Source organism: Microcaecilia unicolor, chromosome 2, assembly GCF_901765095.1.
Source record: "Microcaecilia unicolor chromosome 2, aMicUni1.1, whole genome shotgun sequence".
Taxonomy (NCBI): Eukaryota; Metazoa; Chordata; class Amphibia; order Gymnophiona; family Siphonopidae; genus Microcaecilia; species Microcaecilia unicolor.
The window spans coordinates 117,318,414-117,344,476 of NC_044032.1; the positions used below are offsets into that span (position 1 = coordinate 117,318,414).

Sequence of the window (26,063 nt, forward strand, 5' to 3'; positions counted from 1 at the left end):
AGTTGCACCTTTTGGATGTGCGCAGGACTCTGTTGCAGTATCTGCGAATTACAAATTCTTTCAGGACCTCTGATCATCTTTTTGTGCTGTTTGCAGGTCCTCGCAGAGGGTCTTCAGCGTCTAAAGCCACTATTGCTCGTTGGCTCAAAGAAGCTATCTTTTCAGCATATCTGCTGTCTGGCCGGGCTCCGCCTGAAGCCTTTAAGGCTCATTCCACAAGAGCGATTTCCTCTTCCTGGGCGGAAACTGGAGCACTATCTCTTCATGAGATTTGCAGTGCTGCAACATGGGCTTCTAAGCTCTCTTTCGCCCGACATTACAGGCTGGATGTGGCTGCCAGGAGGGATGCGTGTTTTGGAGCACAGGTGCTAGCGTGTGGTGTGTCTTGTTCCCACCCTATTTAGGGATTGCTTTGTTACATCCCATACGTAATGGATTCATCTGCTTGATGACAAGGAAGGGAAAATTAGGTTCTTACCATGATAATTTTCTTTCCTTTAGTCATAGCAGATGAAGCCAAAAGCCCTCCCTGTATGATTGTCTGTATTGCAGTGATTCTGATTTTAGGTGCTGTTCTTGTTTCCTGAAGTTATATTCCTTCCTTGGGGAGTCGGAAAACAGTCTTCAGGATTCTTGTTACAGTTATAGGAGGATGAGTTCATTCCCTCCAGTTCATGTTTTGGGAGGATGAGTTTATTCCCTCCAGGAGGATGCAAGTATTCCCTCCGTTTATACAAAGTGGAGGACGAGTTTATTCCCTCCAGGAGGATGAGTTCATTCCCTCCTTTTTTGGAGTTTATGCCCTTGTTAAGGGGCCATCGTTCGCTGTGAGGAAAGTTCATGTTATTCCCATTGCGGTTTGCCGTACTGCTTTGGAAGCTTCAAATACTGAAGAGGCAGTGGAGCTAGCTGGCCATGAAGCACTGTGAAAAGTTGAGTGCTCTCTATCTCCCCCTGCTGGTTGATGGACACAACCCATACGTAATGGCTTCATCTGCTATGACTAAAGGAAAGAAAATTATCTTTTTTCTATTTCTTAGAAAATTCAGTGTCTGTCTTAGTATATTTTTGCTGCACTAGTCAAATTTGTTGTGCTGCCCTTATTAGTGACTGTCTTTAGGGAAAACATGACTAAAGTCACCAGAAACAAACAAAAAAAATGTTGTAATGAATTTTGGGCCTCTTTTACCAAACTGTGCTAGCGATTCCCAGTGTGGCAATGCCGACAAAGCCCATTCACTTTGAATGGGTTTCATCGGCATTGCCATGCAGGAATTGCTGGCGCAGTTTGGTGAAAGAGGCCCTTTATGAGAGCAAACAGCTTGTAATACAACAGTCCAAAACCTATCTTTTTATGTGAAAAAATAAAAAAAAGTTACAGAAGTTCAAACATGTAATTTATTCAGACTGCTCATGGACCCATGACAGGCTAATTGCCTGTTCTCAAAATATTGGTTCTGCAACTTTAGTTATGTTTTCCTAGAGACGGTCACAATTCATATAGCCTGGATCGGACACTGTTAGAAGCAGGTATTCTCCGAGGACAGCAGGCTGATTATTCTCACAATCCCACCCACCGCCCCTTGGAGTTGTTTATTTGTTTATGCTTTTAGACTTAACTAAGGTACGAGCTTGCGCAGCGGGCGGGAAGTCAGTCTGCGTAAGTGTGGTGTGCGTTGCATGTGCGCCAGAAGGCTCTAGCAAAGTTTTTCTTTTTGCTATGGCAAATGGCAGTTCCTGGGCTGACGCGGACGTCAACCCAGTTGTGAGAGTAATCAGCCTGCTGTCCTCGGAGAATATCTGCTACAGGTAAGTATCTTCGCTTTTTCTGCTTCTATTACAGTTTTGGGAATATATCTTGGTTCTATTCTTTCTTTATAAACACAAGTAAACAGTTTGACTCAAAGGTCTTGTTTAATTGTGCATAATCTTCATCGCACAGGAAAATATTTTTATCAAGAGCATTTTCATTTGGTTGATCAATCATTATTATTAAGTCTCTTGGATTATTGCAACATTATTTATTTTTCTCCGAGGACAAGCAGGCTGCTTGTTCTACGACTGGGTTGACGTCCACGGCAACCCCCACCAACCGGAAGAAAACTTCGTGGGCGGTCCCGCACACAGGGCACGCCCACCGCGCATGCGCGACCGTCTTCCTGCCCGTGCGCGACCGTTCCCGCTCAGTTTTTTTCTATTCCGCGCTGGAGAGAGACGTGTTACCGTCTCTCTCTCTGTCAGCCCCGGAAACTGGATAGTTTTTTCCTCTTTACGAATGCGTTCGCGTATTTTTTCTTTCTTCTCTAAAAAAAAAAAAAAAGTTTGTCCCCTTGTCGTCTTTTAGCCGCGGGGGCGCCTCTTTGTGGCCTTGTGGCCGCGCGGTCGTTTTCTTTTTTCGGGTGTGCTTTTCACCGCCACCATCGACGACTTTGACTTCGCCGACGCAATTTTTCCGTCAATGTCCTCAGGTCCCGAGCGGATTCAAGAAGTGTGGTCGGTGCGGCCGGCAGATCTCGCAAACCGATACCCACGCTTGGTGCCTCCAGTGCCTTGGGCCGGAGCATAATACCAAGACGTGCACCTTGTGTCTCGGCTTGAGGAAGCGGACACAGGTGGCGAGGCAAGTTCTTCGGGACCGTCTTTTTGGAACTTGCGCCGGCCCCTCGACGTCGACGGCCGGATCTTCGGTACCGATGTCGACGAAATCGGCACCGACGATGGCATCGACCCCAGGAGTACAGGTACCGTTGGCCCGCCTACCAATCTTCCATGCTCGTGACCGCATCCAGTCATACCAGCTCTACATGAGCATTCACATGCGGAACAATGTGAAGCAACTGGCAGACCTGGTCGACAAGCTCCCTCCGGAGCAGTCCAGACCTTTTCAGGAGGTGGTCAGGCAGCTGAAGGCGTGCAGAAAGTTCCTGTCCAGGGGTATCTATGACACCTGTGATGTGGCATCTCGAGCTGCGGCCCAAGGTATAGTGATGCGCAGACTCTCCTCGCTGCGTGCCTCTGACCTGGACAACCGCACCCAGCAACGACTGGCGGATGTCCCTTGCCGGGGGGATAACATCTTTGGCGAGAAGGTTGAGCAGTTGGTGGACCAACTACACCAGCGGGAAACCGCTCTTGACAAACCCTCCCACCGGGCGCCTTCAGCATCCACCTCAGCAGGTGGACGTTTTTCCCGGGCCAGGCAGGCTGCGCCCTACGCCTACAACAAGCGTAGGTACACCCAGCCGGCCCGAAGGCCTCCTCAGGCACAGGGACAGTCCCAGCGCGCTCGTTCCGGTCAACAGCATGCGCCCAAGCAGCCCCCTGCACCTCCACAGCAAAAGCTGGGGACAGGCTTTTGACTGGATCCATGGGAACATAGCGGCCATCAAAGTATCCGTACCGGATGACCTGCCGGTCGGGGGGAGGTTGAAAGTTTTTCACCAAAGGTGGCCTCTGATAACCTCCGACCAGTGGGATCTCCAAATAGTGCGGTGCGGATACACCCTGAATTTGCGCCTCCACTCCACCAAATTGCCCACCGGGAGCCCAATCCTTCAGCTCCCACCACAGGCAGGTACTTGCAGAGGAACTCTCCGCCCTTCTCAGCACCAATGCGGTCGAGCCCATGCCACCCGGGCAGGAAGGGAAGGGATTCTATTCCAGGTACTTCCTTGTGGAAAAGAAAACGGGGGATGCGCCCCATCCTAGACCTGAGAGGCCTGAACAAATACCTGGTCAAAGAGAAGTTCAGGATGCTTTCCTTATGCACTCTTTTATCGATGATTCAGAAAGACGATTGGCTATGTTCCCTGGATTTAAAGTACGCTTACACTCGCATCCCGATACTGCCAGCTCACAGACAGTATCTCCGATTCCGTCTGGGGACACGGCACTTTCAGTATTGTGTGCTGCCCTTTGGGCTCGCCTGTGCCCCACGGGTGTTCATGAAGTGCCTCGTGGTGGTCGCGGCGTATCTACGCAAGCTGGGAGTGCACGTGTTCCCGTATCTCGACGATTGGCTGGTCAAGAACACCTCGGAGGCAGGGGCTCTCCGGTCCATGCAGTGCACTATTCTCCTCCTGGAGCTGCTGGGGTTTGTGATAAATTACCCAAAGTCCCATCTCCAGCCAGCCCAATCTCTGGAATTCATAGGAGCTCTTCTGAATTCACAGACGGCTCAGTCCTTGCTTCCCGAAGCGAGGGACCACAACCTCCTGTCCCTCACTTCCCAGACCAGAGCATCCCAGCAAGTTAGAGCTCGGCAGATGTTGAGACTCCTGGGTCATATGGCCTCCACGGTTCATGTGACTCCCATGGCTCGCCTTCACATGAGACCTGCTCAATGGACCCTAGCTTCCCAGTGGTGTCAAGCTACCGGGAATCTAGAAGATGTCATCCTCCTGTCCCGCAGTTGCCGCAATTCGCTGCACTGGTGGACCATTCGGACCAATTTGACTCTGGGACGTCCATTCCAAATTTCGCAGCCCACGAAGGTGCTGACGACGGATCCATCTCGCCTGGGGTGGGGAGCTCATGTCGATGGGCTCCACACCTAGGGGCTGTGGTCCCTCCAGGAACAAGATCTTCAGATCAACCTTCTGGAGCTCCGAGCGGTCTGGAACGCACTGAAGGCCTTCAGAGATCGGCTGTCCTGACAAATCATCCAAATTCGGACAGACAATCAGGTTGCAATGTATTACATCAACAAGCAGGGGGGCACTGGATCTCGCCCCCTGTGTCAGGAAGCCGTCGGGATGTGGCGTTGGGCCTGCCAGTTCGGCATGCTTCTCCAAGCCACATACCTGGCAGGCGTAAACAACAGTCTGGCTGACAGACTGAGCAGAGTCATGCAACCGCACGAGTGGTCGCTCCATTCCAGAGTGGTACGCAAGATCTTCCGAGAGTGGGGCACTCCCTCGATGGACCTTTTCGCCTCTCAGACCAACCACAAGCTGCCTCTGGTCTGTTCCAGACTACAGGCACACGGCAGACTAGCGTCTGATGCCTTTCTCCTCCATTGGGGGACCGGCCTCCTGTATGCTTATCCTCCCATACCTTTGGTGGGGAAGACCTTACTGAAGCTCAAGCAAGACCACGGCACCATGATTCTGATAGCGCCTTTTTGGCCCCGTCAGATCTGGTTCCCTCTACTTCTGGAGTTGTCCTCCGAAGAACCGTGGAGATTGGAGTGTTTCCGGACTCTCATTTCGCAGAACGACAGAGCGCTTCTGCATCCCAACCTTCAGTCTCTGGCTTTCACGGCCTGGATGTTGAGGTCGTAGATTTTGCTTTGTTGGGTTTGTATGAGGGTGTCTCCCGTGTCTTGCTTGCCTCTAGAAAGGATTCCACTAAAAAGAGTTACTTTTTCAAGTGGAGGAGGTTTGTCGTTTGGTGTAAGAGTAAGGCCCTAGAACCTCGTTCTTGTCCTGCACAGAACCTGCTTGACTACCTTCTGCACTTATCAGAGTCTGGCCTCAAGACCAACTCAGTAAGAAATCACCTTAGTGCGATTAGTGCTTACCCTCATCGTGTAGAAGGTAAAGCCATCTCTGGATAGCCTTTAGTCGTTCGATTCATGAGAGGCTTGCTTTTGTCAAGGCCCCCTGTCAAGCCTCCTGCAGTGTCATGGGATCTCAACGTCGTCCTCACCCAGCTGATGAAACCTCCTTTTGAGCCACTGAATTCCTGCCATCTGAAGTACTTGACCTGGAAGGTTATTTTCTTGGTGGCAGTTACTTCAGCTCGTAGAGTCAGTGAGCTGCAAGCCCTGGTAGCTCATGCCCCTTATACCAAATTTCATCATAACAGGGTAGTACTCCGCACTCATCCTAAGTTTCTGCCAAAGGTGGTGTCGGAGTTCCATCTTAACCAGTCAATTGTCTTGCCAACATTCTTTCCCAGACCGCATACCCGCCCTGCTGAACGTCAGTTGCACACATTGGACTGCAAGCGAGCGTTGGCCTTCTATCTGGAGCGGACACAGCTCCACAGACAGTCCGCCCAATTGTTTATTTCTTTCGACCCCAATAGGAAAGGGGTCACTGTCGGGAAGCGCACCATCTCCAATTGGCTAGCAGATTGCATTTCCTTCACTTACGCCCAGGCTGGGCTGGCTCTTGAGGGTCATGTCACGGCTCATAGTGTTAGAGCCATGGCAGCGTCAGTGGCCCACTTGAAGTCAGCCACTATTGAAGAGATTTGCAAGGCTGCGATGTGGTCATCTGTCCACACATTCACATCACATTACTGCCTCCAGCAGGATACCCGATGCGACAGTCGGTTCGGGCAGTCGGTGCTGCAGAATCTGTTTGGGGTTTGAATTCAACTCCACCCTCCAGGACTCGATTTTATTCTGTTCAGGCTGCACTCTCAGTTAGTTGTTCTTCGTAGGTCAATTTCTGTTACGCCCTCGCCTTTGTGAGGTTCCATTGACCTGGGTTCTTGTTTTGAGTGAGCCTGAGAGCTAGGGATACCCCAGTCGTGAGAACAAGCAGCCTGCTTGTCCTCGGAGAAAGCGAATGATACATACCTGTAGCAGGTGTTCTCCGAGGACAGCAGGCTGATTGTTCTCACCTACCCTCCCTCCTCCCCTTTGGAGTTGTGTTTTACTCATTCCTTTGCTTGTCATTCAACTGAGCGGGAACGGTCGCGCACGGGCGGGAAGACGGCCGCGCATGCGCGGTGGGCGTGCCCTGTGTGCGGGACCTCCCGTGAAGTTTTCTTCCGGTTGGTGGGGGCTGCTGTGGATGTCAACCCAGTCGTGAGAACAATCAACTTGCTGTCTTTGGAGAACATCTGCTACAGGTATGTATCATTCGCTATTTTGGCTGTTCTAAGCATCATTTGAAAAAACTCCAAACTATTCAAAATAAACTCTGTATTTGATTTATTCCCTGAAGAAAACTGACAGTATATTGTCCGCATATCTGAATACTCATTGGTTACCCATTTCTGCCAGGGTGCAAGTTGAATTTTTTTGATTATTTACAGGTATGTATGGGTTTGCTCCTTATTACTTGTTCAACCGTTTTGTATTTGTAACCCTGACTAGAGCTTAGAAAGCTTATCTCTCTATATAAAACGCACCTCCAACGTTCTAATGAAGCCGGAAGGACGCCTGAAACAGGAAGATGTAGTTGTGTAGATCGCTTTTTCCCCATGAATGTCTGCCCCACCCTCGCGTCACAACGTGATGATGTCGAGGGCGGAGCACTGACAGTCACCGAAAGCTTCATTACAATGCTGGAGGTGCAAGGAGGAGTGGCGAAAGGGCCAAGGCACAGGGGCGGAGGCAGAGCTAGACAGAAAAACAGAGTGTCACGACCAATACAACAACATGGGTACAGGCACAGGGGTGGAGGCGTAGGTTCAAAGAAAAACAGAGCGTCGTGAACAATAGAAGAACCGGGGTAAGAGCGCACGGCAAATGGGAATGTTTCACTGAAACTGGGAGGAAGCGAGGGAGGAAAGCAGCCTGAACGTTGGAGGGGGGGAGCGAGCCAGCCTGAACGTGAGAGGGAGGCAGGCAGGCAGCCTGAACGTGGGAGGGAGGGAGCCAGCCAGCCTGAACGTGGGAGTGGGAGGGAGGGACCCTGAATGAGGGAGGGAGGGAGGGGGGCCACGACCCTGAAAGACAGAGGGAGGGGGGGCCACGACCCTGAAGCTGGGGGGGTGGGAGGGGAAGACAGGGAAGGGGAAGGAGGGCGGGAGACGGAGGGGGGGGGGGGGGCCTCTGCGGCACACTCTCATTCTTTCTCACACACACACACTCTCACACAGACAGTCTCATCTGTCACACACACTCCGAGGAAAACCTTGCTAGCGCCCATTTCATTTGTCTCAGAAACGGGCCTTTTTTACTAGTCCATCTATAAAGAGCAAGAATAAGATCAAATTGCTGGACAACTTGCTCTCATTTCATTCTGCAGGAATTGGTAAAGTTGTTTTAAGCCATTTATGATCTTCCACAAATTATAGACATTTTAGAAGTCTGATAAAGCTTTTCTATTCAGGAAATTTGTATTAAGCGATAGTTAATGTTGACATTTGTTAGAATTTATTATATTTAGTATGTTTTGATTTGGATATTGTAATTCCTGGTAATGTCCAGACTCTTGTTGTAATCTGCGTAGAACCATAAGGTCAACGGTGGAATATAAGGCATATTATGTTAGTTATGGTAGGAAAAAAAAATGGAAAACAAAAATGAGAATGTTATAATGCCTTTGTGTCATTCCATGGTGCAACCACACCTCAAATACTATGTGCAGTTCTGGTCACCGCATCTCAGAGAAGGATGGAGAAAATCATAGAGGATGGGATGACTTCCCTATGAGGAAAGGCTAAAGCAGCTAGGGCTCTTCAGCTCGGAGAAGATGTTTGAGGGGAGATGTGATAGAGGTTTATAAAATAGTGACTGAAGCAGAATGGGTAGAGGTGAAGCTTGTTTACTCTTTCAAAAAATACTAGGACTAGGGGGCACATAATGAAGCTAGTAAGTTGTAAATTTAAAACAAACCATAGAAACTCTTTCTTCACTCAATGTGTATTTTGACTCTGGAATTCGTTGCTAGAGAATGTGGTAAAAGCAGTTAGCTTAGCAGGGTTTAAAAAAGGTTTGGATAATTTCCTTAAAAAAAAAGTCCATAAACCATTATTAAGATGGACTTGGGAAAATTCACTTCTTATTTCTAGGTTAAGCAGCATAAAATGTATTTACTGTTCTGGGATCTTGCCAGGTACTTATGACCTGGATTGGCCACTGTTGAAAACAGGATACTGGACTTGATGGACCTTCTGTCTGTCCCAGTATGTAACTATTCTCCCAAATAATGAAAATGAAATATTTATAGGTTTCCACTGGTGGTGTTACTTATTGATTTTAAAAACTTGATATACCTCTATTTTATAGATACAGTAGATCTCATTAGACAATTGCTTAAAACGTATAATAGTTCTATAGTTGATATGTCATTCACTAAGTGATGATGTAATTGAACTACCAGTAGATTGTAGTATGGTGTTCTTTTACAATTGTAGAAATGTAAACCATGCATTCTCTGTGCCCTTCATATTTATTGAATGGTATTCCATCTGAGATAGTTGATTGGCTCACTGTTTTGATTAGCAATTTTTTGAAAGAAAGATTGTTTCCTTTGGTATAGGGAGGGAGAAATTATCTTAACACCGATCCTAAAATCTCAGAGAGCAGATTTGATGTCAAATTTTTGACCAGTTGCCAGCATCCCTTGGATGGCAAAATTGATTGAATAAAATAGTAACCTCACAGATTACATCTTATTTGGAATATTCTCATTGCTTGCATAATTTTCAATTTGGATTCAGGGCTTTGCATCATACGGAATCATTACTATTGATTTTTGATATCTAAAGTTAGGGAATTTTTAAGTCAGGGAGTTCAGTTTGTTTTGCTCCAATTTGATATATCTGGAGCATTCAATAAAGTGGATCATGAAATTTTGTTGAGTAAATTGAGGGTGGAACCTCAGGTGCAGTCCAGGAATGGATAGAGGATTTAAAAAGTATAGATATTATTTTGTTAAGAATATTTTTTTTCATTTAGTTGCAGAATGGAGTTTGATGGCCCACTGTTATCCCTGATATTGTTTAATGTGTTTGAGTTCATTGAGATTTGTTTTAGATTCATTGGGATATTTTGGTTATTACTATGCAGATGATTTATTTGCATTAATTCCAGTGGTATCAGATTTTTTGACTACAGACTTTCATCTCTGATTGCATTTCTTTAATGCATTCTTGGGCTTATCAACATTAATTAAAGCTTAATGCAGCAGCCAAGACAAGACTATTATATTTTAGTAGTGATGCATCTTTGGTCCCACATAATGTAATAATTGCTTCAGGTGAACAGCTGCTTTTTGAAATATTCTCTTTAAGATTTTGGAGATCATTTTAGATACTCAATTTGTTATCAATGAAACCACAAATAAATAAGAAGATATATTTTTAAACTCTGTCAATTAAGAACAGTCAGATTTGTCTTCTTTTCAGATTTTTTGTATGCTGTTACAGGCTATTGTTTTGGCCGAGATGAACTATTGTAATGTCCTGTTTGCTGGACTAAATTCATGACTTGTTAATAGACTGTAGCTCTTACAGAAAACTGCAGATTGATTTATGATTGCTTTTGATATGATCATGTGACACCTTTTTTTAAAAGCTTACACTGGCTACCATTGTGTGCATAAATCAAATTTAAAATTACTTGTACGTTTAAAATCTTACATGGCGGGGGGATTGTTCTTTTCTTCCTCAATTAATTGCTTATCCAGCTCTTCAGAAAAATTCACATTTTTATTCTTCTCTGTTAATTGGGATAACCATCTGTGAAAAGATTTTGTTATAAAATATTTTTGATGGCTCTTATTTATCAAGCCAGTAATGGAATTCCATACTAGTACAAATTTGAATTTTTCCAGGTTCCAGGCTATGTACAGTTTTGTAAAGGAAGTCCTATCTTAGTAGTAAAATAATACCTGGAGAAAATAGTATAGTAGGGTTATTCTAATCTTTGGTTATGCGAGATTGCCTTTTGAAACCCATTTAGAATCTTTATTGATGGTAGCAGGATATAAATACATAGTACTTGCAATTCTATTCTATCTTGGTGGTTTGCAAACGTTAAAATCAGAAAGCAGAACAATAGTTATTTTATTTGTATCCCACATTTTTCCAATCAAATCGGGTTCAATGTGGTTTTCAGATTATTGTATTAACAATACAAATTGGGTTCAATATATCTAACATATTATTAAACAATACACATTAGTCAGTGAATCAGTATAAATGTAGGGTTGAACTAAACAATTATTAAATAGAATGTGATAGTTAATTTGAAAGAATAACATTATGAAGTGAAAAAGAATGGAGACAGACACTTTCTGTTAGGATTCTTCCTTATTTGAGGGAGGGGGTCCATCAGTTAAAAACAAAAAAAATCTTAAAAAAGGTTTTTAAAGGTTTCCGAACTTTCAAATAATTGTGCTCCCATCCAGTAAGACGACAATACTCATTAATCACACATGAAACAAAAGGAAAGGAATATAAGAATAGCTCAACAATAATTGCCAAAAAGACCATGTCGTAACTCAAGTTGGAGTATTACAAACGTGGCAATAATCATATAACACTTTTTTCAGAAAAATTTAATTAGAACTTGCAACCACTGAATCTTTAATTTTCAATTCTACAAGGAAATGTTTTAATTGTAGAAGAAAAAGTTTTAAAAAAAGACAAAAGAGGCATCAGACAGCTCACAAGGCAAGCTATGGTATCTCTTATAGCGCACATCTATTGCAAGTTCACACTGTTTCAGCAGTTTTCAATCATTTGCCTCTATATTCCTCATGCCCAATATTCCAGCAGTGGTGTCAGAGGTCAAGGTCTCACTCCTTAATATCCTTGATCCTGGAATGCTTTGTTAAATTTCTGCATAGTATGTTAGTATGCCAGTATATGTATGATATTCTGCAAAAGGAGAAAGGTCTGTAACTTCTCTCATACTTGAGAAAACTGATAACTTCCTTGCACTGGTGACCAAGAAAAGCGAGTGCTTAAAAGCAGTTGGACGGGTAAGCCTATGATCCTTTCAAGATGGTATTCAGAGCCTCTGCAGTTGGAATTGAAGCCTGTAAGGTCTAATGTCTGTAGGTTTCAGGTCTCAAGAGATTTGTCCTGCTGGAGAAAGAACCTTGGGATATAGTCAAGGAAGCAATATATGGAATAAAAGGCTACTAATCTCTTCAAGCCATGTCTACAGTCATTTCTAGTTCTCCCTCCTCCCCTTCCACATTAACAAGGAGCTTGGTTTGGATGCAGAGGAAACCATTGAAGAGGTGCTGTGCTTTGCTCAAATACAAAGGTCTATAGAGGAGACTTTCAGGAACATAGAAGAGAATTCCCACTTCCAGTCTGGCAACCTCTATGTTGCCATGGAGGAAAATGTTCACCTGAGGGGAGAGCATCACCTTGGTCTGGCAGAAAGTGATCCTGTAACCTGGATCTGTCTTCCAGGGGATGCAGCGTCCTCTCACGTTTGCCCAGGAGAAGGGTTAGAATGGCTGTTTAAGTTGAAAACTAATTTATTAGGCATATAGTTAGCTGAATGACTGGTGGACAGGAAGATCATTGATCACTTGCTTGCCTGGTGCAAAGGTGACAGACCTCGCACACCACCTAGATAAGGTTTTAGATGGTGCTGGGGAGGAGCCAGCTGTCATAGTACATGTGGGTAACAGCAACATAGGGAAATGTGATAGAGAGGTTCTGAAAACCAAGTTTAGGCTCCTAGGTAGAAAGTTGAAACCCAGAACCTCCAGAGTAGTGTTCTCAGAAGTGCTTCCAGTTCATACGCAAGACTTAAGAGGCAGGCAGAGTTCCGGAGTCTTTATTGGTAGATGAGACTATGGTGCAGGGATGAGGGATTTAGGTTTGTTAGAAACTGTGCAGCTTTCTAGGGGTGGGAGCCTATTCTTCAAAGATGAGCTCCACCTTAAACAGGAACCAAGCTGCTTTTGTTAACATTTGAATAGGTGATAGAGAAACTTAGCATATGAAGGAAAGCCAACAGTCACTCAGGAGTACATGGTTCGGAGTGAGGTATCTTTGAAGAACATTATCAAAACAAGGAAGTTAGAACATCCAGATAGAAAGATTGTAACAAAGGCAAAAATCAGTGAGGAACCTTTAAGGGGTGAGCAGAGTAAAGACTCTTCTTATCTGTGTACTGCATTGCAACGGTATGTGCCGCCAAGAGTACTGTGCTCAGCAAATGCATGTGTACTTTCAGTTCCAAATCTAAGACACCTGCAGTTGAATATTACAAGAACTGGTACTTTCTCTGTGGCTGTTCCTTCAGAGTGGAATAAACTGCCTTTAACGCTGAAGTCCCAACAGAATATTGTATCTTTTAAATTATGCAGAAATGGCATTTGCAAAGCCAGACTAGTGATTTGCCATGAACAACCAATTCTTCATGGACTCTATTGCTTTGCTGTATTTGTGAATGCCTGTTTATTGTTTGTATTTTAGATTATGTATGTTGTTTTGTTACCTGCTTTGGATAAGGGCATGCTATAAATAATAAACCATAAACCAGAATCCCTATCAACTGCTAAGCAGTTTGTAGATAAAAACAAGAAAATACTCTAATATATGTATACAAATGCTAGAAGTAAAAACAAAAAAAAGTGGGAATATAAAAGCCAGGCTATCCAAAGATTGGAACCACACTGAAATTAAAATAACCAGCGTTTAATAATTTTCAAACAAATATTAATAAAACAATTACACAAATATTGACTCGACACAACGTTGTGTTTCGGCCAGATAGGCCTACATCAGGAGTCTTATGATAAAATGCTGAAATGAGAACATCAACTGATATAATAATTGAATCTCAAAACATAAGTGAAGGATTCCAAAAGTAAAAGAACTGCAGACAGAACCTAACAAGTGGTCTTTAAAAAGACCGTTGTGCAAATGATCTGTCTGTCACAGCGAAACTTCACAAAAGCGTTACTTGTGTCGAGTCAATATTTATGTGTAATTGTTTTATTAATATTTGTTTGAAAATTATTAAACGCTGGTTATTTTAATTTCAGTTTGGTTCCAATCATTGGATAGCCTGGCTTTTATATTCCCACCTTTTTTTGTTTTTACTTTTACGCCTCGTGGGATCTATTGAGTTCTCCACTTTTGTGGATTCTCTCTATACAAATGCTAGAAGTCTAAAAAAAAAAAAATAAGATGGGAGAATTAGAGTACATAGCACTAATTGATGAAGAAGATGATAATAGGCATCTCGGAGACCTGGTGGAAGGAGGATAACCAATAGGACTGTGTTCTACCAGGGTACAAATTATATCACAATGATAAACTGTGTCAAATTGGGGGGAGGGGAGGTGATATATTTTAAAGAGGGAATTGAGTCTAACAGAATAACGTGGAATCCTTATGTACAGAAATTTCATGTATGAAGAGAGAGAGAATACAGGTAGGGCTATTCTGTCATTCACCAGGCCAGAACAAAGCGATGATAACAAGTTAACAGAAATTAGAGAATCTAACAAATTTGGCAACACTGTATTAATGAGTGATTTCAGTTATTCCAGTACTTGGAGGCCCTTTTACTGAGCGGTGGTAAGCCCATCTCAAGTTTACTGCACGCCAAACAGGAGCTACCGTCAGGCTACCACATCATCCTGGCGGTAGTTCCCATCCACAGTGCGCACCACTTCTGGCGCTACAAAAATATTTTCTATTTTTGTAGTGCTGCTGTTTACCTGGCGATAATTGGGCAGTGCCGTACGCTGCCTAGGTACCACCGAGTTAACGTAGGAGCCCTTATGGCGGTAAGTTCTTCCCCCTGAAATGGCTGTGTGGTAAGTGTTAAACTTAACCGCATGGCCATTTATTTTAGCGCAGGAGCCCTTACGCCACCTCAATGGGTGTCGGTAAGTGCTCCCCCCTGAAATGGCCGTGCGGTAAGTGTTTCACTCACTGCAAAGCTATTTCTTTAAAAAAAGACAGCCTTTTACCTGCTGTGGTAAAGGGGGGGTATCAACGCGCATCAAAAGCATGCACTGACACTAGCGCAGGCTCCCTTTTACAACAGCTTTGTAAATGGATCCCTTAATGCATAGATTTCATGTCAGGTGAAACCAGGATAGCATATTAGGTAAGATACAAAGGGGCTCATTTTCAAAGCACTTAACTTACAAAGTTCCATAGGTTACTGTGTGACTTTGTAAGTCTGTGCTTTGAACATATGCCTCAGAGTAAAATTTTAGTGATATGATTAAAATTCATTGCCTGACATGACCATGATTAGCCCAAAAAGGGCTGCTTCGTGGCAAATAAACTGTGCAAATAAATGCATTGATAAAAATGTTAGTACCACAAGAACCATCAATAAATAATAGTAATAAATTACCACGCAATTTGAAAGCGACCAACGAACTGGCCAACTTCCGTAAATTACTAAAGACTCATCTCTTTGAAAAGATATACCACAAGATCAAAACATGTAAAAATTTCTAAACATACCCAGAAACTCCTTAACGCGTCTAATGTCTTACAATGTCTTCTGCTATACCATTCCTAATGTTTGTTAATGTGTTCTGCAATACCACAATCTTATGTTTCATGATCATGTAACCCAAAATCCTTCTGTAAAGCCAAATGTACATCCTCTTCTCATTTCCAGTATCCATGATGTATTGTAAGCCACAATGAGCCTGCAAAGAGGTGGGAAAACGTGGGATACAAATGCAATAAAGAAATAATAAAAACTATACATAAATAATTTTACAGGAGTACCATGTTAAGACTTATAAAACAGTAGAATCCAAGCAAATGTCTCATTTACAGCTAAAACATAGTGACATAGAAATGTGAAAAACAGATAAATATAAAGCACTAACCCATTTGTGTTTGGCAATTCGGAATATATTGTGCAAATGGCATACATTTACATACCCCAAGTGATATGCTTAAAGGGATTCACCTCAAAGGCAAGCTTGAAAGTATGTAGGAGTCTAGTAAGGCACCTGAACCCAATGGGTTCAGCATGGATTATTACAGATCCTTTGCCTCTGATCTAACTCCATTACTACAAAACCTTTTACAATCTTTTCTCAAAGAAGGATATCATGACAGATTTGTCATGCAGGAGAAAGAATCTTTTGAGGGATATAGTCAAGGAATCAATGTATCAAATGAGACAACCAGTCCCTTTCTCAAGCCATATCTACAGTCATTTTTGATTCCCCATGGCTCGTTCACAGAAGCTAGATTTTTTCTACCTAAACCTGGAAGAGATTCTACTACTACTATTTAGCATTTCTATAGCGCTACAAGGCATACGCAGCGCTGCACAAACATAGAAGAAAGACAGTCCCTGCTCAAAGAGCTTACAATCTAATAGACAAAAAATAAATAAAGTAAACAAATCAAATCAATTAATGTGAACGGGAAGGAAGAGAGGAGGGTAGGTGGAGGCGAGTGGTTACAAGTGGTTACGAGTCAAAAGCAATGTTAAAGAGGTGGGCTTTCAGTCTAGATTTAAAGGTGGCCAAGGATGGGGCAAGACGTAGGGGCTCAGGAAGTTTATTCCAGGCGTAGGGTGCAGCGAGACAGAAGGCGCGAAGTTTGGAGTTGGCAGTAGTGGAGAAGGGAACAGATAAGAAGGATTTATCCATGGAGCGGAGTGCACAGGAAGGGGTGTAGGGAAGGACGAGTGTGGAGAGATACTGGAAAGCAGCAGAGTGAATACATTTATAGGTTAGTAGAAGAAGTTTGAACAGGATGAGAAAACGGATAGGGAGCCAGTGAAGGGTCTTGAGGAGAGGGGTAGTATGAGTAAAGCGACTCTGGCGGAAGATGAGACGGGCAGCAGAGTTTTGAACCGACTGGAGAGGGGAGAGGTGACTAAGTGGGAGGCCAGCAAGAAGCAGATTGCAGTAGTCTAAACGAGAGGTGACAAGGGTGTGGTTGAGGGTTTTGGTAGAGTGCTCGGAAAGAAAGGGGCGGATTTTACGGATGTTGTAAAGAAAGAAACGACAGGTCTTGGCGGTCTGCTGGATATGAGCAGAGAAGGAGAGAGAAGAGTCAAAGATGACCCCAAGGTTTCGAGCTGAGGAGACAGGGAGAATGAGAGAGCCATCAACAGAAATAGAAAACGGGGGGAGCGGGGAGGTGGGTTTGGGGGGGAAAATGAGAAGCTCGGTTTTGGTCATATTTAATTTCAGGTTGCGTTGAGACATCCAGGCAGCAATGTCAGACAAGCACGCTGAAACTTTTGGTTTGGATGCAAGGTGAGATATCAGGGGTAGAAAGGTAGATTTGGGAGTCATCAGCATAGAGATGGTAGGAAAAGCCATGGGATGAGATTAATGAACCAAGGGAAGAAGTGTAGATAGAAAAGAGGAGGGGACCAAGAACAGAACCCTGAGGTACGCCGACAGGCAGAGGGATAGTAGTAGAAGAGGATCCACCAGAGTGAACACTAAAGGTGCGGAGGGAGAGGTAGGAAGAGAACCAGGAAAGGACAGAGCCCTGGAATCCAAGTGAGGACAGGGTATCGAGAAGTATGCTGTGATCGACAGTGTCAAAAGCAGCGGAAAGATCAAGAAGAATGAGGATGGAATATTGACCTCTGGATTTAGCCAGTAATAGGTCATTGGAGACTTTAGTAAGCGCAGTTTCGGTTGAGTGGAGAGGGCGAAAACCAGATTGTAATGGGTCAAGAATAGCATGTGAGGAGAGAAAATCAAGGCAGCGGCGGTGAACAGCACGCTCAAGTAATTTGGAGAGAAAAGGAAGGAGGGAGATGGGTCGGTAATTAGAGGGACAAGTAGGGTCGAGTGAAGGCTTCTTAAGGAGAGGTGTGACCACAGCATGTTTAAAGGCAGCAGGGACAGTCGCAGTGGAAAGTGAGAGGTTGAGAATGTGACAGATAAAAGGAAAAGAGTAGGAGAGATGGCATTAAGAAGGTGGGTAACAAATTATAGAAATCTCTTTAATAAATGTAGACAGTAAAATTTATACTAAAACCTTGGCAAACTGTCTAGCACTTAGATACTATAATTCACTGAGCCCAGAATGGTTTTATGAAGCATAGATCCTCATCTAATAACTTCTGTATATATCTTGGCACAACCTCCCCCCCCCCCCCCCCCCCAATATCCTAAACCCTTTGTGATGTTGGTGCTGGACGCAGAGAAGGCCTTTGACCGGATAGAATGGCACTATCTTTTTCATGTTTTAAACTGGTTATTATTTTTATTATTATTACATCATACTTCTATACTACTAAAACCACAAGTTCTAAGTGGTTTACAAAATCAAAGAAGCCACAGTATAGTCCTTAGAATTACGTGGCATGTAAAATGACATAAGCATCATTAGTTGCAATTTTCTAAAAAGTACAGTCTTTATAATATGCATATAATCTGTTGTCGTATCCAAACCGGTCAGTGCATTTTTCCAAACTTTAGGAGCTTGGAAAGCCAACAGTCTTTCAAGCAGATTAAATCTTTTCACTCCCTTAGGGAATGGTAATGATAGTGGTTGATAGTTATGTAACCATCTATATCTACCAGCAGTAATGCAAACCAAATGGGCCAAAAGGTATCCCATTCATTCTCCATTTAAAATCTTATAGAATACACTTGAAATTTTAAACACCACCCTAGCCTCAATGGGCAACCAGTGAAGCTCTTCATAATATTTTAAAATTCGGTCAGATTTATGTAAAGAGAAAATTAACCTTACTGCAGTATTCTGAATAGACTGCAGCTTTTGAAAAGTTTGTTTAGAAGCTCCTAAATTTAGATTACTGTAATCTGATTTGGATATTAGTAATGATTGTACTAAAAGTCTAAATTTAAGCAGTTAAAAAATGTTTCTGATTCTTCTAAGATTGCTCAGCATGAAAAAGAACTCTTAATCAACGTATTAATGACAGGAAGTAGCGGATATTTTGTTTGCCCTAGTAAAATATGTTCTGCCAATAGATCTGAATTATAATCCAGTAACAAAAAAATGTAATTTTTTCGGCATTCAATTTTAATTTATATTGCCACATCCAGGCACTTATTAGCTCCAAACACTTATACTTGCATTAATGATGAAGAAAACTGAATCAAAACTGTAATGTTATCTGCATAACTGAAATTGACAAAACCCAAACCCAATGAAAGTTCATTTCCCAAAGAATGATGAAACGCATTAAACAATGTAGGTGACAGAGGAGTCCTGTGGGACTATACATGGATTACTCCTTTGGCCCTACAGGGCTTCTCTCTGCTTAATTCTATAAGAGTGCGAAGTCAAAAAGCTTTTAAAACATTGGGGGGGGGGGGGGGGGAGTCAGTTTTAAAACTTTATTTCAACAAAAAAAAGTAAACAAGATACAGAACTAGGGCCTCAAGGGCCACTGAGAATAACACAAACAGACTAAAAATCCCATACCACAAACCCATACCCTCCCAAAAGAGAGCCTTAAGGGTCTCTCCTCCTGAAGCCCAGGTGTGATATCACCCAAATGTCTTAAGGTAGCAGAAGAGTTCACCTAACAGATGTGCAAGTAATATTCAGTCTTTATTACTAGATCTCCAGGTCTGATATCAGTCCCAATTCCTATGAAATGTGGTAATATGCCAAATTTTAAGAGTTGTCAGTTGCAACATTAAACAGAAGTAGTCCATTTGGTGAAACAGCACTGTCATATCAGGGGCCATCGGTTGCTTCCAGGCTGCTGCCAAAGCCAAATGATCAGCGGTAAACAGGTGGATAGCCAGTCTGTTTTGTGGAGGCTTAACTCCCACAGGGTTTTTGATGAAGTAAGCAAAGTTCTACCCTCAGCAGGTACTGGATCTACAGTATTTGCTGCACCAAATCAATAACAGCCCCCCCCCCCCCCCAATAAATTTAGGTAAGAGGACAGGTCTACCAAATAGGAAACGTATCCCCTTCTATGCCACAATTATACCAGCAGAAGCCTGTACCATATGTGTAAATACTTAAGTCTTTGTGGAGTGTAGTACCAATGATGTATACAACATTTTATGACCATTTTCAAACAATGCACTAGCCATTGATAGTTTTAGCACATATTTAAAACTGATTTCCCATTTTCGCCTCTCATAGGTCACCCCAGATCCCGTTCCCAGAGTTATACATAATAGTCGGGGGAATAGGCCAACACCAGCACTTGATAAAGCCGGGAGATACAATCCCTGCCTCCTCCCCCTCTCATAACCCTCTCCAAGAAAGTTTCTTCCAGACTAATATCTCCCTGTGCTGTGTGAGAAATATAGTCTATATTGAAAGGCCTGATGAGGGGGCAAACCATACTCTTCCCTAAGGTCTTAGTAAGAGAGAATTTCCCCTTCCTCCCATATCTGACCCAATACTGATAGCCCCTTGCTCTCCTATTGTCAGAACACCCAATCAATTCAACCAGGTGCAAACCCAGGAGCATATTGTATGGCCGTTTGTAGGAAGCAGTTCCTCTCTGAGAAGAATATTTTCCTAATGTCATACCAGGTCCTGAGAAGGGCCCCCAATGCTCAGTGGTACCCTTTTTATACTCTCCAAGATCTCGGGAAATGAAAGCATGGGACCTCCTACACTGGGTGAGAACCCACCCAATACTGCTTCATCCTTACCCATATCTTAGAGGAGCCTGCAAGCCACTCTGTCAATATCCAAACTTGTACTGTTTAGTAATGGTGAAAAAAGTGTGGTACAGCCATGCCTCCCTGTTTTTTAGGGTGATGGAGAGCCCTAGCCCGAACCCTAGTGTCACGCTGGTGAGGGAAAGGGAGCCCTTGGGCCACTGCCGAGGAGCGGCAGCGGCAGGCAAATCACCCAAACAGGAGGCAAGGCAGACCACAGACAGACAGGCACAGGCCGGACTGGAGCAGAAGCACTAAGCAGAAGCAGGAGAATAGTCCATGAATCGCGCAGAGTCTTACCGGCAGGCAGCAAAGTAGCAGGGAAACCAGGAACCACACAGAGTCTGTAGGCTGGCGGCAATCAATAGTAAATCAGGAATCAAGCAGAGTCTTGGGCAGGCGGCAGACAGTAGAACAAACCAGGAAACAAGCAGAGTCTTGGGCAGGCAGCAGACAGTAGAATAAACCAGGAAACAAGCAGAGTCTTGGTCGGGCAGCAGACAGTAGAATAAACCAGCAAGGTCAAAAACAGGCAAAACAAGCTTTCAGGGCAGGAATCGCAACAGACCAACAAGGACAAGAACAGGACTGAAGACCTCTGTTGCCCAGGCAAAGTCTGAACGTTCCCAGGTGCTTAATAAAGGCCACATACAAGGGAGTTCACCAGGTAAGGGTGCTGCTAAGTTCCAAAAATCCCAAGCCAGTCTGGAAGGCTGGAAGATCCGGACCGGCATGACTTCTGGAACATGAGAAACAGCAAACAGACAGTCCATCGCAGCCACCAGGTCTGATAACCAGGTGGCGAGATGAATGAGAGCATGAAACAGGGGCACAACCATGACACCTAGGAGGACATTGATGCCAAATATAACTATATAACTTACTTAGCTTTACAAAAAAAAGTTTTTGGTATCAGAAGGGGCAAAGCCATAAAAAGGAAAAGCAGCTTTGGTAGCAACATCATCTTCACTGCGTTTATTCTTCCTACACAAGATATATTAAGTCCTTCCCACCTAGCAAGATCACCAATTAATTCCTCCACCTTAGGGGGAATGTTCTCTGTATAAAGATCAGCTATTTTCTCTAACTTGACACCAAGGTATTTAATATGATGTGGAGTCCAGCGATATGGAAACCTTCCCTGCAATAAAGTTGCCATCTCTGCATCTATGGTAATATTCAAAATTTCCGATTTTGTCATATTTATTTTAAAGATAAATATAAACGGAAGCCCACAATATGAAAAAACCAAGTCTACAAATTTACTTCTTACTATACCTTGGGTAAACACTAAATTTTTTAACTTTTTATATTGCAATAAAGTGTTTAAATAAAGTGTTTAAATGTGCTCAGACCATACCATTCCCACCATTATATCCCCAAGGGGAATATGTGGTAGTGTCACAGATGGAACCATCATTGCACATTTGATGTTCCGCCTCATCATGTATGTACATACACCTGAGCTTACTTTAAAATCTTTATCATATATAGTGGGTTATAACAGTGAAAATTCTATATATTCGATATTCGATACATTAAAAAGACATGTTCAAATTGTCCTAACTACGATACATAGATATATCTACTGTATAGTATAATACTGAGCTCAGAGGGTAACCCACAAATTTAAATAATGTAACTTACTGATGTATACATAGGGAGGTACAATGTGCTTAATAACACTGAATGTGTAATTCCCACATACAAACCTTGACAATCTCCCACAATAAATCGTAACTCAATAACAAAAAATATTTTACCACTTCCCTTGAGGATATATCGTGCTCACGTTTGTGCTTTTAAAACCAAATCAGTCCATTCATCCAAATCATTCTTGCCAGCTCCATACGTATTCCCTTTAACTCTGGCCGAGTTTCACATATCTTCTTCAGAAAGGGAAACAAAACAAACTTTAAACTAATCAGGGACACCAAACTCCGAGTCTAAAAGGCAAATATGTAAAAAAAAAACAACCAATATAATATAAACAATAATATTAAAATATAGACAAGAATATTAAAACAAGGAAATAACTATATGTGTCTTCAAAATGAAAATGGAGACTATATAAGTATAAAAATATAGGCAAACATAATTTTTATATTGAAAATACATGATATTGAAGACTTTGAGGGGAATAATTGAACGGCACCGGCGAAATACATGACCGGCGATGTATTTTGGCGGCGCCGCAAACAGCTGGCCAGACCCGTATTTTCGAAAAAGATGGCCGGCCATCTTTTGTTTCGATAATACGATTCCGGCCAGCCAATTGCATTGGATTTGGCCAGGGTTTGAGATGGCCAGCTTCGTTTTTTTAGCAATAATGGAAAGTTATGTTGGCCATCTCAAACCCCGGCCAAATTCAAGGCATTTGGTTGTGGGAGGAGCCAGCATTTTTAGTGCACTGGCCCCCCTGACATGCCAGGACACCAACCGGGCTCCCTAGGGGTCACTGTGGTGGACTTCAGAAAACCTCCCACGTGCATAGCTCCCTTACTTTGGGAGCTGAGCCCCCTCCCCCCCCCAAAACCCACTACCCACAAATGTACTGCACCCACTAAAACTGCTCCAGGGACCTGCATACAGCCTCTAGGACTTATTGCTGCTGTATAACGTTGGCACACCAGTTCACACCTGAAGACTGATCTCTCTGAAAAAGTCCTTTCTTGAAATAACCACGTTTACTCACAGTTAACTGCAGATCAGAGGTTGTGCCCCACTGGCAAAGAGTCCCCTGATACTAAGATTAGCAGTAGGTCAGAGCTGGCACAATGGTGTACAATGCCCTCTTTCAGCACCATTCAAGGTAAGAACTACGTTCTCTAAAGTGGGTAACACAGGAAAGGGATCTAAAACTGTCGTACAAAAATGGCCACTACTGCATGGACTACAATAGGAAATAAAACAGGGCACACTCTGACCCAGTAAGCAGGGGGAAAAGCAGAGCCTACCAACTACCAATACCTATACCCACCACAATGCATTGCTGATGTGACTCTGTAGTGCAAATAACAGAAAAGGTGCCATACTCACCCCAGAGCCACATCACAAGCAGGCAAAGGCTGTCGGAGAACAGAACACATTCTGCTGTTATGGAGGTGGGTACGGCATTTGAGGCTGGTATAGAGGCTGGCAAAAAAGTATTTGTAACCTGTTTTTTATGCTGGGAGGGGGTTGGTGACCACTGGGGGAGTACGGGGAGGTCATCCCCGATTCCTTCCAGTGGTCATGTGGTCAGTTCAGCCACCTTTTTGAAGCTTGGACCTGAAAAAAAAGGGACCAAGTAAAAGCGGCCAAATGCTCTTCATCGCCGGGTTTTTTTTTTTCCATTATGGGCTAAAGCTGGCCATTTCGTAACCCCGCCCATGCCCGCCCATGTCCCGCCTTCGCGTTGCTGCCAACACGCCCCCTTGAACTTTCGCTGGCTCTACGACGGAAAGCGGCGATGGTGTCAAAATAGCGGCTTTCGATTATACCGATTTGGCCGCCTTTGCAAGATCACTGGCCATCTTCCGATTTGTGTCAGAAGATGGTCGGCGATCACTTTCGAAAATGAGCTGGTTTGTCACCAACAGGTTAGTCCGTATACACCTTTATTCATGTGTATATTTCTATCCTCATGTGTATTACTCTTATCTTCTTGTATTTTTTATACATAAATTATGTTTGCCTATATTTTTATACTTATATATTCTCCATTTTCATTATTACCTTTTTGAAGATACATATGGTTTTTGGACTTTTATCATTTCCTTGTTTTAATATTTTTGTTTATATTTTAATATTATTGTTTATATTACATTGGTTATTGGTTTTTTTTTTGTTTACATATTTGCTTTTTAGACTCCTGAAGCAGGCCATAGGCCGAAACAGTGTTGTGTCAAGACTTTTATCAATAAATCTTCCCTAAATATCAAGTTTGTCCTCGTTTCTGGAGTCTCTGGTCAATTTCCCATTCGTCTTCTTTTGTTTCAGTGGCATAGCCAGACAGCCAATTTTGGGTGGTCCTGAGCCCAAGGTGGGTGAGCACAAAATTTTCTCTGCCCTACTCTCCCCCCACCTCAAAATATAAATAATTTTTTTTGTTACATTTGTACCCCGAGCTTTCCAGGCTCAATGCGGCTTACATGGGGCAATGGAGGGTTAAGTGACTTGCCCAGAGTCACAAGGAGCTGCCTGTGCCTGAAGTGGGAATCGAACTCAGTTCCTCAGTTCCCCAGGACCAAAGTCCACCACCCTAACCACTAGGCCACTCCTCCACTCAATAGATGGGGATAACACCCACTTGTTCAGAATGAAACAGCCAAATGACAAAGAGCAAGTTATTTAGCTAATGAGGATCTCCAAACTCTTTCAGTTGAAGACTTTCTCTGAAGGTGGCCAGAACTCCCTTTTACATAAGAACATAAGATCTCCCTTTTACATAAGAACATTAGTCCCTAAGCCACTAATACCGGCACCCCACACATGCTTAGTTGTTGGTGTCTCAAAGATGCTGTTGCCGACTGCAGAGCTTGGTAGAAGAGAATTCTGACCATCTTTGGAGGAGGTCCTCGCTAAGGATCCCCACAAGCTATATAGCAAAGGTCAGGACAGATGTTAGATATGCTAGGGCCCTGGTCAGAAAATAAAAAATAAAGGAGGGCCCCATTCCTGATCCCCTTCTCCTCCTTGCCTTCCCTCCGATTTCCCCACCTATCATTACTATCACACTGACAGACCCTCACCAAATACAGAACAAGGGATCATAGATTAGAAATAAAAATATTTAAACAAAAAAAAAGCATTTCCTTTTCTGTGGAACACAGTACAAAGACATTTACTATGCACATTTCCCAAAGCTCACGTATTTCTTTTAAAGTATTCAAAATAAAATGCTTTTTTTCTACCTTTAACTGGGCATTTTATTTTTTTCATCATGTTGGTTCCAGTTTTCCTTTTCTGCTTTCCTGTCTGCTCATTCTCTTTCAAGCAGCTGCAGTCCATTTGTCTTTTCTCATCTCTCCTTGCCCAACATCCGTCCCTCTCTCCTATTGTCCACCATCTATCTCTCTCTCTCTCTCTCTCTCCCCCCCTTCCTTGTGTCCCAGATCCAACATTTCTCCATTCGTCCCCTCCACCGTCATGCCCAATATTTCCCCTCCAACCCTGTGTCCAACATTTCTCCCTCACTTGCCCTTTCCCCTCTTCATGCAGTATCTCTCCCTTCTTTGCTGCATCTCTCCCTTCCTCTTGTCCTCCACCCCATATCCAACAATTTTCCCTCTCATGTCCCCCCCCCCCCCCCCGTGCAGCAACTCTCTCCTTTGTTCCTTCCTTCCCTCACCAAACCTCACCCCATCCCACAACTCGACTCACTTCAGTGGGTCCCAGGTAGTGGCAGTGATTCCCACACATTGCCTGCCACTAACTCAGAAGCCTCTCCTCTATTGTGTCCCACCGCCCAGGCACAGAAATGGGAAATTGTGACAGGAGGGTGGGACTATTAGATTGTAAGCTCTTTGAGCAGGGACTGTCTCTCTTTGTTAAATTGTACAGCGCTGCGTAACCCTAGTAGCGCTCTAGAAATGTTAAGTAGTAGTACATAGCAGAGAAGAGGCTTCTGGGTTAGTGGTAGGCAACGAAGCAGGACTGTGGGAGCGGAGTCTGTTCCCTCTATTCTGTGCTGTCAAGGTGTACCTGCTGCTGGGTGGGGCAGAGCACAAACTGGATGGGCCCGGGCTCACCTTCTAAGCTTTTACTCAGGTCTAAAAGTCTTTTATTAAAAAGCTTCAAGCAGCTCAGAATACTGTGGCTCGTCTTGTATGTAAAGCCCCTTGATTCACCAAATGAGCT

At 43.5% G+C, this 26,063-nt stretch overlaps 1 protein-coding gene and 1 long non-coding RNA gene across 2 annotated transcripts in view; both read left to right on the forward strand.

Annotated features, from left to right (window-relative positions):
- AP3B1 (adaptor related protein complex 3 subunit beta 1) overlaps window positions 1-26,063 on the forward strand; it is a 1,191,861-nt gene that overhangs the window by 401,166 nt on the left and 764,632 nt on the right. The window lies entirely within an intron of this gene.
- LOC115463058 lies at window positions 5,834-24,933 on the forward strand. The gene is made up of 3 exons (XR_003940988.1): window positions 5,834-5,850; window positions 19,102-19,108; window positions 24,869-24,933. It is a non-coding gene; the product is annotated as an uncharacterized LOC115463058 (long non-coding RNA).